Here is a 12588-nt window from a genome sequence, read left to right as displayed (position 1 = left end):
AAACGCTCCTGAACACTAAACACTTCCCATTCATGTAAATGGAGAATTTGGGAAAAGTTTTGCATCTTAAATATGATTCGTGTAAAATGTTCACCCCTGCAGTGATTCCCTGGAGGCTTTAAAACAGCTTTATCATCGTAAAGACTGGCAGCCCCATGTAAAATAATACAGCCCCAATGACACCTTCCGCAATAAGGTGGAAAAAACCCAGTCTAAACCAGGTCTAGGAACTGCTCTAAACCAGGCCCTCCTCAGTCCTGATCAAAGAGACAGTGAAGAATGAGAACAGAGGATTCACCAAAAACTTAACCAGGATTAAAGTCGGTCTAAACCCAGTCTAAACCAGGTCCTCCACGTTGCAGCAGATGGACAGTGAGGGATGAGAGCGGAGAAACTAGGCCTAAACCCGGTCTAAACTTGGACTACATCAGGTTCTTTTCAGTTGGGACAGAGACAGTGAGGGATGAGAGCAGAGGACGGGGCAGACGCTCTGGACAGGTGAGACAGATGACTACAGGCTCCAGCGCCGCAGACAATAGAAGAACAAGCTGCAGCTGCCAAAGCCAATGTTACTGCAGGGACACTGTAACCCCACCCGTTTGTGCTGTCGTCATGAACAAATCTAACCCCACCCGTTTGTGCTGTCCTCATGAACAAATCTAACCCCACCCGCCCGTGTTGTCCTCATGAACAAATCTAACACCACCTGCCTGTGCTGTCCTCATGAACAAATCTAACCCCACCCACCTGTGCTGTCCCCATGAACGCATTTAACCCACAGACCGTATAAAAAAGTGGACTAAGTTGTGACGTCGCCCATAGCGTCCAGTCAAATGAAGCTCATCGAGGCATGCCTAACAGTTACAGAGCTGAATATGGATCCATAAGTTTAATGTTTCAGTGTGGACCACGAGTATCATAGCAACCAAAGAGCCAATCCGGAGTGAGATTGTTGAAAGCGCCTGATTTAATTGTTAATAATCTTGATTTATAGGTAAAACACCAGAAACTTGTAGAGCAGGATAATACGAACATTTTAAGACCAAAATGTCGAGGCTCACTGCAGCAGTAACAGAGAGAGGAGACCGTGTTTCAATGGAAAGTCAATTGGAGCCACAGTCGATGGAGCAGAAGTGCCCCCATGCTCACTTCCTCTTTGGAACGTGGCATTACCTATTACCTATATTCATTTATATATACAGTCTAAGTTTATTTGGGGATATTTTGATATAAATAAGTATATTTATTTTATTTTTTAAATCTAGAAATTGTAAAACTGCCGAATATGTAATTTATTTTGGATATATTTATGTTTTTCAGATCTGGTTTAGTCCTGGTTCAGACCTGGTTTGGTCCTGGTTTAGTCCTGGTTGGTCATGGTTTAGTCTTGGTTCAGATCCGTTTCAGACCTGGTTTAGTCCTGGTTCAGTCCTGGTTTAGACCTGGTTTAGTCCTGGTTTAGTCTTGGTTCAGCCCTGGTTTAGTCCTGGATTAGATCTGGTTTAGTCCTCCTTTAGACCTAGTTCAGTTCTGGTGTAGACCTGGTTTAGTCCTGGTTTATTCCTGGTTAGGTCCTGGTTTAGTCCTGGTTCAGACCTGGTTTAGTCTTGGTTCAGACCTGGTTTAGTCCTGGTTTAGTCCTTGGTTCAGACCTGGTTTAGTTCTGGTCTAGTCTCAAAATGACCAAATAAACTACTGTTACTATATTTAATAAACAGATGGTTTAATGTCACACTTTGGAACATTCTAGACAAAGACTGAAATACATCTATGGTCATGTACACAGTGAAAACAGCTTTAACCATGCAATGAAATGCTTCGCTTGTTTCCCTTGACAATAATTAGTGCAGTTACATCACCATGGAGACAAGCTCAAGGTAAAAAGTGACACAGTGCCCCTTTAAGTCAAAAAGTAGAATTCAGATCATCTCGGTCTATACACTATTTATTTCCACAGATATTTTGTCAGCGGTTCGTTTAAGGCCACGTCTTCTCTCCTGACTCGGAGTGTAGTCTGCTGGTGCGTTCACTGCCAGGAAAAATAAAAACGGAAAAGTCTAAACCGCAAATGCTGTGTGAAAGTGAAAAGTGCAGAGCTGGTTCTGAGCTCTCTCTGTGACGCCTTAACCACAGTGACTTCAGACCGGGTTTGTTGGACTCAGTCTGCTGCTCTAGTCCTGGTTTAGTAGAATATAGAGTATCAAAAAGCAGTTACTGATCGATGCTAAAACAAGTATCGAAACTACTATACTCGTTTGAGCAGGTATCGATACTAAAAGAGGACAGAGCAGAATCTTTCCTGAATCACTTTTAGAATGATGTTGACATGGACCAACATGGAACCTACCTGGACCTGGTTTAGTTCTGGTTTAGTTCTTGTTTAGTCCTGGTTTAGTCTTCGTTCCAACCTGGTTTACTTCTTGTTTAGTGCTGGTTCTGTCCTGGTTTAGTTCTGGTGTAGTCCTTGTTTGAATAGGTTTACTAATAGTCCTGGATTCTTCTTGGTTCAAACCTGGTTTAGTCCTGTTCAGATCTAGTTTAGTCCTGGTTAAGACCATGATTTAGTCCTGGTTTAGACTTGGTTTAGTCCAGTTAAAGTTCCTTTTTAGTCCTGGTTCAGATCTGGTTCAGACCTGGTTTAGTCCTGTTCAGACCTGGTTTAGACCTGGTTTAGTCCTGGTTTAGACCTGGTTTAGTCCTGGTTTAGTCCTGGTTTAGACCTGGTTTAGTCTTGGTTCAGACCTGATTTTGTCCTGGTTCAGACCTGGTTCTTGTCCTGGATAAAATCTGTATTAGTCTTGTCTTAGACCTGATTTAGGTCTGATTTAGACCTGGTTTAACCCTGGTTTAGCCCAGGTTTGGGTTAATCCTGTTTTAGTCCTAGTTTTGTCCTGGTTCAAACCTAGTTTAGTCCTGTTCAGACCTGGTTTAGACCTTGATTTAGTCCTGATTTCGTAGTGTCGTTTAATCCAGTTTTAGTCCTTTTGTGTCCTGGTTCAATCCTTGTTCAGACCTGGTTCAGACCTGGTTTAGTCCTGTTCAGACCTGGTTTAGTCCTGGTTTAGACCTTGATTTAGTCCTGGTTTCAATCTGATTTTGTGCTGGTTCAGACCTGGCTCAGACCTGGTTCTAGTCCTTGATAAAACCTGGTTTTGTCCTGCTTTAGACCTGGTTTAGTTCTATTTTAGTCCTGGTTTGGACAGCTGAATATTCTCCTTCTTCCTCTGTTTGAGTTCTGTGGTTGTGTTGATTCAGTTGTTGACTCAGCAAATATTTTGCATTTTGCTGATGTTTAAATCCAGAAAAGTGTGTCGTTCTATTTCACTGTGCAGATCCAAGTCAACCCACCGAGCCTGGCTTTTCTATACTCTATACTTTTCTATAAATATTAAAACCATACAGACATTATCTATCTTTTATTTCAAGGACACTGTTTTGCATGATCTTACTTCTTACTTCTACAGTTTTTATAATAGTTTGATCAATACTTTATGCTTTGGTAAACAAACAAAGAACAGAGCACACATTTATTGAATATTTCCTTCCTGAGCAAGTTTCATAATTGTAATCATTGTCCCTGAGTTCAGATGGGTATGATTGACAGGTGGACTGGCCAATCAGGGACACACGTTGATCTGAAAACCAAAATCAAAACAAACATGGTTTATGAGGAAAAAAGAATACTACAGGAGACTGAAAAACATAACAGACTTCTACAGATGTCTGATTTTGTTTGTAAATGACAAATGGCCAATGAGCTCCTCCGTTTCAAATGCATCACTGAAATAAACACATCTGATTGGACGATCATGTCTGGTTCTGGTGCTGGGTGTAAAGGAGGATGAAACTGTAGCTCTTGCACTGCGAATTTCTCTGATATGACCAAGATTTTAAAACTTATATCAGGTTATTCCTCTTGTTTTCAGATTTATTACCAATTTACTAGTTCTGAGATGCTTCGTTCTAGTCTAGTCTAGTCTAGGTCCTTTACTTTTAAGAGAACTTGTCAAGAAAAATTATCTTGCTGCATGGACAGATAGTTTCACTACTTTTAAGTCATTTTCTGATTTAAGTGTTTATATCTTAAATTTTGGCCAAGCTTTTTTGCAGTGTGTGGACTGTTTCTGATCTGCAGTGGTCAGTATTTTACAGAAGAGCTTTAGACCTGGTTTAGTCCTGGGTTAGACCTAATTTAGTTCTGGGTTAGACCTGGTTTAGTTCTGGGTTAGAGCTGATTTAGTCCTGGATTAGACCTGGTTTAATTACGAGTTGGATCTTGTTAGGTCCTGGATAAAACCTGGTTTAGTCCTGGGTTAGGCCTAATTTAGTTCTGGGTTAGAACTTGTTTAGTGCTGGATTACACCTTGTTTAATCCTGGTTTAGATCTGATTTAGTCCTGGATTAGGCCTGGTCTAATTCTGAGTTACAACTTGTTTTGGTCCTAGGTTTAGACCTGTTTTAGACCTGGACAAGACCTGGTTTAGTGTTGGGTAAAATCTGATTTAGTTCTGGGTTAGACTTTGTTTTAGTCCTGGGTTAGACCTGGATTAGACCTGGTTTAGACCTGGAAGAGACCTGGTTAAGTGCTGGATTAGATCTTGTTTAATCCTGGTTTAGATCTGATTTAGTCCTGCATTAGACCTGGTTTAGTTTTGGGTTAGATCTTGTTTTGGCCCTAATTTTAAGACTGGTTTAGCTCTGGGTTAGACCTAATTTAGTTCTGGATTAGATCTGGTTTTGTCCTTGATTAAACCTGGTTCAGTCCTTTCATTAGAACTTGTTTAGTGCTGGATTAGACCTTCTTCAATCCTGGTCATGTATTAGACCTGTTTAGTCCTGGGTTAGACCTAATTTAGTTCTGGATTAGATCTGATTTATTCCTGGATTAGACTTGGTTTAGTCCTGGGTTTGATCTTGTTTTGGTCCTAGATTTAGACTTGGTTTAGACCTGGATGAGACCAACTTTAGTCCTGGGTAAGATCTGATTTAGTTCTGGGCTAGACCTGGTTCCTTCGTTAGAACTGGTTTTGTCCTGAATTAGACCTGGTTTAGTTTTGACTTAAATCTTGTTTTGGTCCTAGTTTTAGACCTGGACGAGACTTGGTTTAGTTTTGGGTAAAATCTGATTTAGTTCTGGGTTAGATCTGGTTTAGTCCTGAATTAGACCTGGTTTAGTTCTGGGTTTGATCTTGTTTTGGTCCTAGGTTTAGACTTGAACAAGACCTGGTTTAGTCTTGGGTAAAACCTGATTTAGTTCTTGGTTAGTTCTGGTTTAGTCCTGTATTAGACCTGGTTTAATCCTTTGTTAGAACTTGTTTAGTCATGTATTAGACCTTTTTTAATCCTGGTTTAGCGCAGATCTTGCAGGTGGTCCATTTGGTCAGTATTTATCCAAATATAATCACAACCCCAGATGTTTTTGCTGAGCTCTTTTCACTCTCGTCTCTGTCAAACCCAGACAGAGACTCTTGAGGGGCGCCCCACCCATCTCTCGGTGTCCTCACTCACAAAAACTGCAGAAAATGTCCAAAACAGCTGAGAGGAGCGCAGGGTTTTCCAGAGAATCGCTCCGTGTCATGTGCAAAGTGTAACTCAGTATTTATGATTACATTTGAGTCTATGTGAGCGGATTTTCCATCGACTGTTCCAAGAGCACACACCCAGGTTCACTGTGGTCACAAAAACATTAACCTGAAGAGAAGTATATAGGTAGTGTTGGATGTAAAGAAGAAGAAGAAAAATGGACTTGTATAGTTTTGTACCAGGCTCCCACGGTATAAGGTTTTCTCTTCTTTATTATCTTAAAGTTTGTAGTTTGATTTAAGATTGTTTGAGTTTTCTCTTGGATTTATTGCCTGACTACAGTCCCTTCTACATTCATTGTTTGAATCATTCTGTATTAGACCTGGTTTAGTCCTTCGTTAGAACTTATTTAGTGATGGATTAGACCTTGTTTAATCCTGATTTAGATCTGATTTAGTCCTGGATTAGACCTGGGTTAGTTCTGGGTTAGATCTTGTTATCCCTGGATAAAACCTGGTTTAGTCCCCGGTTAGACTGAATTTAGTTTTGGATTAGATCTGGTTTAGTCTTGGTTTAGACCTAATTTAGTTCTTTGTTAGAACTCGTTTAGTGCTGGATTAGACTTTATTTAATTCTGGGTTAGACCTAATTTAGCTCTGGTTTAAATTTGGTTTAGCCCTGGATTAGATCTGGTTTAGTCCTTCGTTAGACCTCATTTAGTGCTGGATTAATCCTAGTTTGGATGTGATTTAGTCCTGGATTAGACCTGGTTTGTAAGAAGTGGATTTAGGCTATGTTTATATGATGACAGTCTGAACATAAGACGCAAAATTGGTATTGCGTCTTCACATTTTATTCTGCGTTTAGACGAGCAGAAATCTGCGTGCATACAGTGATGCAAAAGTGTGTAGAATTCGATTGGATATGCATGCTGTCTGACTCGTCTGCGATAAACTGGTGCATCTAGAATTTGACAGAGGTGATTGCAGATCCTTCTCTGGTCTCTAACAGTATCTCTGCATATTCTATACACTTGCTGGGAGCCTCCTGTAAATTTATTAGAGCTGCCAAAGCAGCTTGAAGGTCCAATGCATGGAAATGATCCGACATGTTTGTTTCTGTGTATGTATGGGATGTAACTGTCAACTTTTCTACTCTGGAGGATGGTTTCAGATTTTTGCATTTTTAAGCCCCAAAAACGCCATCACCGTCTAAATAAAAGGCACTTCCAATAAAATATTTTGTAATTTTTACCCACAAGCGTTCTCATATAAACAGACCCTAAGGCCCTATGTTCCCACATTTTCTTTATCATCAATTTGCATCAGATTTTATCCCCATTTCTCCCAATTTGTTTGTCAATTACACCCGACCTGTTCTCCAGCAGCAGCTGACTACAGATGTGATGTAGAGGTCATGGTGCAAAGGACCCGAGCTCTGAATCATCCCTCTAAATGTGGTATAAAAATAAAAATAATTTGACTTGGAGTTTAATTTTTAGAAAAATCTTAGACGAACATGAGCTGGGAACATAGAGCTAGAGCTGGGAACATAGAGAACATAGAGCTGTGGAACATAGAGCTGAGAGAACATAGAGCTGAGAGAACATAGAGCTGTGAGAACATAGAGCTGAGAGAACATAGAGAACATAGAGCTGTGGGAACATAGAGCTGAGAGAACATAGAGCTGTGGGAACATAGAGCTGTGAGAACATAGAGCTGTGGGAACATAGAGCTGTGGGAACATAGAGCTGTGGGAACATAGAGCTGTGGGAACATAGAGCTGTGGGAACATAGAGCTGAGAGAACATAGAGCTGTGGGAACATAGAGCTGACCCCTGAAGAACAGACTGATATGCTGCACAGATCAATCTGACGTGAGCCAGGTTCTGCCTCCAGCCACTAAACCTGCAATTCCATTTTGCTAATCGAATCCCCTCTCCACCCTCCCTCCTCATCCCTCCTTCCCTCTCTTTCCCTTTGTTCAGCTCTCTTCTCTTTTCTCTCTCTTCACTGTCTCCTTTACCGTCTCCATCTCTTATGTCTCTCTACCCCTTGCCCCCATCTATCTCTCTTTCTGTCTCCTCTCGTCTCCTCTTTTCCATGTCTCATTTTCTCACTCTATCTCTTCTACCTCTCTTCCCCTCCCCCTCTCTCTCTCTCTCTCTCTCTCTTTCTTTCTCTCCTGCGTCCACCGCTCGGGCTAACTCCTCTAATGCATGCATATCTGTGCAGTGATACCGGCTCCGACTGTCAAACTGGTTTAAATTTTAATGACAAACGCCTCGGAGAAAATATCACTTATTTCATTGTGAACTCTTGGTTGCACAGCGCGCACATCCATAATCCTCTTTATTTCCAAAGGGAATGCACAAGTGTTCTTTGTTCATTTGAAAAAAACGTGTCCGACCGAGCGTTTGGTAATCACAGATGTCTCATAGAAAATAATGTGAGAGTGCAGTGTGTGGATACCTGCGCCGTTTTTATAGGATTTTATTTGACAATGAGCTTGTTCTCTTCTCAATACAGTCACGGTCTCGTAGAGATCTAAACCAGGACTACACCAGGTCTGAGTCAGGTCTGAACCAGGACCAAACCCAATCTAAACCATGTGTAAATCAAGACTAAACCAAGACTAAACCAAGACTAAACCAGGACTAAACCAGGACTAAACCAAGACTAAACCAGGACTAAACCAAGACTAAACCAGGACGAAACCAAGACTAAACCAGGACGAAACCAGGATGAAACCAAGACTAAAACCAGGACTAAACCAAGACTAAACCAGGACTAAACCAAGATTAAACCAGGACTTAATAAAGATTAAATCAAAACTAAACTGGGACTAAACCCAATTCATGACAGAACCACAACCAAACAAGGACTAAACCAGGACTAAACCAAGACTTAACAGGGATTAAATCAAAACTAAACCAGGACTAAACCCAATTCATGACTAAACCCCAACCAACCAAGGACTAAACCAAGACTAAACCAAAACCTAACAAAGACCAAATCCGGACTAAACCCAATTCATATCTGAACCACAACCAAACCAGGAATAAACTAATAAATACTAAACCAAGACCAAACCAAGACTTAACAAGGATTAAATCAGGAATAAACCAGGACTAAACCCAATTCATGACAGAACCACAACCAAACCAGAACTAAAAGATTAAACTAATACTAAACCAAGACTAAACCAAGATCTAACAAGGACCAAATCAGGACTAAACCAGGACTAAACCCAATTTATAACTGAACCACAACCAAACCAGAACTAAAAGACTAAACTAAGACTAAACCAAGACTTAACGAGGATTAAATCAGGACTAAACCAGGACTAAACCAGGACTGAACCAAAACCAAACCATGACTAAACCAAGTCAAATTAAGATCTTAAACTGATTCAAGCAGGGCTAAACCAGGACTAAAAGGGAGGACTAACACAATACTAAATTATTAAACCATTACTATATCTATCTGTCTTTCTGTACAGTTTCATATCACATAGATCTAAACAGGACTAAATCAGGATTTAACCCAGTCTAAACCAAGCCCAAACCAGACCTTAAACAGATCCAACCAGTACATAAACCAGGACTAAACCCAGTCTAATCTAGTTCTATGAGCTCCATGTTACCTTTTCTGTCTCTCTGTACAGTGTCACGTTAGTATAAATTAGGAGTAAAATAAGTCTAAATCAGGATTAAACCGGTTCTAAAGCAGGCCTTAACAAGCCTGTGACTTGTGTCTGTGTGATATGTGTAGGGGAACAGTGAATATGTTGTAATTGGACACGAGATGTGAACACGTCGATAGAAGAGAGTACGATAGGTTTTCATTGGACGTTTGATGAATGAGCTGCTCTTGTTTAATGTAGTGAGGCCTGTGTGATCAAAGCAAGATCAGCTCCTGCTCCGGCACTGTAATACCTGGAATATATAAATGTACGCATCATAATACTCAACTAGAATCTGTCTGCTGGTTTAGTCTGGTTTAGCAGCAGGTTTGTCTGGTCTACCTGGTTTAGTTCTGATTTGTTCATAGACAGGTTTCTAGGGATTTTAGACATTGGTGGGTGTGTGGTATTATCATAGACTGCATGAAAACAGGACTAAAAGAGTGTGACATCACCAGTGTTGGGAAGGTTACTTTTAAAATGTATTCCCCTACAGATTACAGATTACATACCCCAAAATGTAGTTTGTAACATAATCCATTAAATTACTTAAAGATGTAATCTGAATACTTTGGATTACTTGATATTGTCATGCTTTTTAAAACTACATGAATGTAGCGACCACATCCTGTAAATTCTTGTTTGTTCTCTTCAAATTGTCTGAACCCAGTCCCCAATTGTTTGCTGTAGAGGAGCAAAGACTAGGAAATCTTAATTTAAGATGTTTTGTCTGCTAAAGACTTTCCTTAACCAGATTAAAAAAATATATTATTGACAGAGAAATAATTTTTATATGAGATCACTGCTGCCTTAAATTATGTCCACCTACTGTTAGGTGTCATATTGTTTAATCCTGGTTTAGTCCTGGTTTTAGTCCTGGTTTAGTCCTGGTTTTAGACCTGGTTTAGTCCTGGTTTAGTTCTAGTTTAGACCTGGTTTAGACCTGGTTTAGACCTGGTTTTAGTCCTGGTTTTAGTTTAGTTTTAGTCCTGGTTTAGTCCTGGTTTTAGTTTTAGACCTGGTTTAGTCTGGTTTTAGTCCTGGTTTTAGTCCTGGTTTAGTTTTAGACCTGGTTTAGACCTGGTTTTTACCTGGTTTAGACCTGGTTTTAGTCCTGGTTTCTGTTTCCTGGTTTAGACCTGGTTTAGACCTGGTTTTAGTCTGGTTTAGACCTGGTTTAGTCTGGTTTAGTCTGGTTTTAGTCTGGTTTTAGTCGTGGTTTTAGTCTGGTTTAGTCTGGTTTTAGTCCTGGTTTAGTCCTGGTTTTAGTCCTGGTTTAGTCCTGGTTTAGACCTGGTTTAGTCTGGTTTAGTCTGGTTTTAGTCTGGTTTTAGTCTGGTTTTAGTCCTGGTTTAGTCCTGGTTTAGTCCTGGTTTTAGTCCTGGTTTTAGTCCTGGTTTTGACCTGGTTTAGACCTGGTTTAGACCTGGTTTAGTCCTGGTTTTAGTTCTGGTTTTAGTCCTGGTTTAGCCCAAAATGTGAAAACAGGAAAATACCGCCATGTAATCCATTTATTTCAACAAAGTAACTGTAATCCAATTACCTCTCATTGAAACAGTAACTGTAACTGAATACAGTTACTCATAATTTGTACTCTGATTACGTAACTCGGGTACACGTAATCTGTTACTCCCCAACACTGGACATCACCCACAGCGTACAGCTCCAATCAAGTGAAGTTCATGAGGCTAGCAGTTATACCTCCAGGATCATGTAGAGCGAGTTAAGACGAACATTTTAAGACCAAAATGACGAGGGTCACAGCAGCAGGTACAGAGAGAGGGACCACAGTTTTACAATGTGAAGTCAATTGGAGCCAGAGGTGATGGAGCTGGAAGTGGCCCATGCTCACCTCCTATTTAGAAAGCGGCAGCCAGCGGATTAGCTATGTCCATGTATATATACAGTCTATAATATCTTCTGAATTTCATTACACTGGATAATGACAATACAGACTTTCTCTTCTAGGTTTAATGCTCAGAGAAAGCTTAAAATGTTCTGTTTTGTTCACTCACTCCACACTTATGAGGAGAAACCACAGCTGCCCTGGGTCAGACAACACACACACACCACATTTATACTAGGCAATGTGGGTGAAATGTTTTGCTGAATGACACAATAACAGTTTTCACCAGAGCCAGTGTGGTGTCTCTCTGTTGCACCTGTATCCCAGTGGTCACTCATCCTCATCCAAGTTCTAACCGCACCCATGCTGCTCATCTTCAGGCTCAGATGAGATCAGACTTTGAATCAGGCTTTTTGTGTAGTAAACTTTTGAGTCTGAAAGCACCATGGATCTGTGGAAAAGACTGTGTCAGAGGCCAAAAAGACCCTCACATTTGTAGTATTATTGAAGAAAACAACCTTTTCCTTTTCGTGTTCGTTAGTTTCTGCTTAGATATTAAAATAAAATACACTTGAAACAGAAATAAAGTCCAGATAATTTACTTATTGAAATATTAGAAAGCCATACTTGTAGAAGGAGTCTGTGCTGACATTCCCATGCACTGACTCAATGTTTACGCCTATGCAATGACTTTTATACACAAACTATAGTGGGAGGACACCGTGGTTTAGACTTAGCGCCTCTTCGTTGGCGCACAGGTCAGCCAGGCCTCTTGGCACGTCGCACAGTCCAATCAGACTCCATCCGGGGTGTTATCTGGCTACCAAGTCATGACATCGTCCCTATCAGTAGTTCTTGTCCTATTTAGTTAGTTTGCTATAAGATAAATTGGAATATCCTGCATTGGTCTTGACATTTATCTGTGAGTCTCAGCTGTGATCAGAGCCCTTATCTTCAAATGACCTCGACACACTAATGAACTATAGAAGTGATTATACAAAATAGCTAAGCCTAGTTATTTATCCTAACACTATCATGATTGAATATGTCAGTATTTGTGTTTGTATTTGTATTTGTGATCATCTTGTGCTGGTCACTCACTATGCGCCCTCTGTTTTCTCTCTTCACAGACTCGACCCTTTTGGATTATTTCTTCTCCTCAGTGGAAACTCCTTGACCCATTTTCACAGGTAGGATTTCAGCTGATGTCATTCTGTTCTGTGGTGAAGAATACTGGTCCAAAACTGTTCTGGGTCAGACTGAAATCAGGCAACCAAAAAATCTTGTACCTGAATTCTGTAAAAACTGGACTGATGTACTGAAACGTTGGTTTAAGTTAAGGTTTAATATTTTGACATTAAAAACATACTCAGAGAAGTGTTTTGTTTTGTCTCAGTTCCATGTTTGAGTACTGTATTTTCCACACTATGAGGCGCTCTGGATTATAAGGCGCACTGTCATTAAATGGTCTATTTTCGAACTTTTTTCACAGATAAATCGCATCGGACTTTAAAGGAAACACAACAGTTGGATGG

The sequence above is a fragment of the Boleophthalmus pectinirostris genome, unplaced genomic scaffold, assembly GCF_026225935.1.
Source record: "Boleophthalmus pectinirostris isolate CB_2022bp ecotype Guang Dong unplaced genomic scaffold, ASM2622593v1 HiC_scaffold_1, whole genome shotgun sequence".
Lineage (NCBI taxonomy): Eukaryota > Metazoa > Chordata > Actinopteri > Gobiiformes > Gobiidae > Boleophthalmus > Boleophthalmus pectinirostris.
The sequence above is the reverse complement of the archived record's forward strand: the minus strand, read 5'-3'. Positions refer to the sequence as shown.